Source organism: Scylla paramamosain, unplaced genomic scaffold (assembly GCF_035594125.1).
Source record: "Scylla paramamosain isolate STU-SP2022 unplaced genomic scaffold, ASM3559412v1 Contig45, whole genome shotgun sequence".
NCBI lineage: Eukaryota > Metazoa > Arthropoda > Malacostraca > Decapoda > Portunidae > Scylla > Scylla paramamosain.
The window spans coordinates 173,652-175,000 of record NW_026973710.1 but is presented as its reverse complement, the minus strand read 5'-3'; positions in this window follow the sequence as shown (position 1 = coordinate 175,000).

Below are 1,349 nucleotides of genomic sequence, written 5' to 3'. Positions count from 1 at the left end.
TCTCTCTCTCTCTCTCTCTCTCTCTCTCTCTCTCTCTCTCTCTCTCTCTCTCTGTGTGTGTGTGTGTGTGTGTGTGTGTGTGTGTGTGTAAATAGAGACGGTGAAGGACCTCCCATAAGCATTACACACACACACACACACACACACACACACACACACACACACACACACACACAAAACAGACGTACGATGCACTGAAGATTTTTTTTCCAGAGAGAGAGAGAGAGAGAGAGAGAGAGAGAGAGAGAGAGAGAGAGAGAGAGAGAGAGAAAGTGAAACAAACAAAAGGGAAAACATTGGAAAAAAAAGAGATAATGAAAAAGAACACACCAACCTCTCCTCTTATAAGAGATTAAGGGCAGGTGAGGAAGTTTTAAGGACACAGTATAATGAATTAGTTAGAACAGTCAGGAAGTTAACGAGGAAAGCTAAGGAAAATTATGAATTAAAGGTAGCCAGCCAGGCGAAGACGGACCCCAAGGGATTTTATCAGGTATACAGGACGAAAAATAAGGATACTGTAGGTCCATTAAAGGCAGCAGATGGGGAGCTGGTTAGTTCTGGGGAGGAGATTAGTAAACTTCTGAATGATTATTTTTTAACTGTCTTCACTCAGGAAAACATGCAGGATATGCCAGATAGTGAACAGGTGTTTAGAGCAGATGAGAATGAGAAGCTGACGGATATTTCCATAACTAGGGAGATAGTGGAGCAGGAGATAGATAGGCTAAAAAAGTTCAAGTCACCAGGACCTGATGAAATATATCCCAGAGTACTGAAGGAATGTAAAAAGATTATTAGTGAGCCGTTAGTTTCTGTCTTTAGGGAATCACTGGAGTCGGGTGAGGTACCAGAAATGTGGAGGCAGGCTAATGTAGTACCCATCTTTAAGAAAGGGGATAAAACTTTAGCGTCTAATTATAGACCTGTCAGCTTAACTTCAGTTGTAGGTAAAATGTTAGAGTCAATAATAGCCAGGAACATTAGGGAACATTTAGACAAACATAACTTGATAAATCAGTCACAGCATGGCTTCACGAAGGGGAAGTCTTGCCTGACAAACTTGTTAAGTTTTTACAGTAAGGTGTACGAGGCAGTAGATAATGGTGATAGTTATGATATCTTATATCTGGACTTTAGTAAAGCATTCGACAAGGTGCCCCATCAAAGGCTCCTGAGAAAGATTAGGGCGCACGGGATAGATGGGAAGGTGTTAGGTTGGATAGGGTCATGGCTTGGTAACAGGCGACAGAGAGTGCTAATAAACGGCTCGAAATCCGAGTGGGGTCATGTCATTAGTGGGGTGCCACAGGGATCAGTATTAGGGCCATTATTATTTCTAATATATA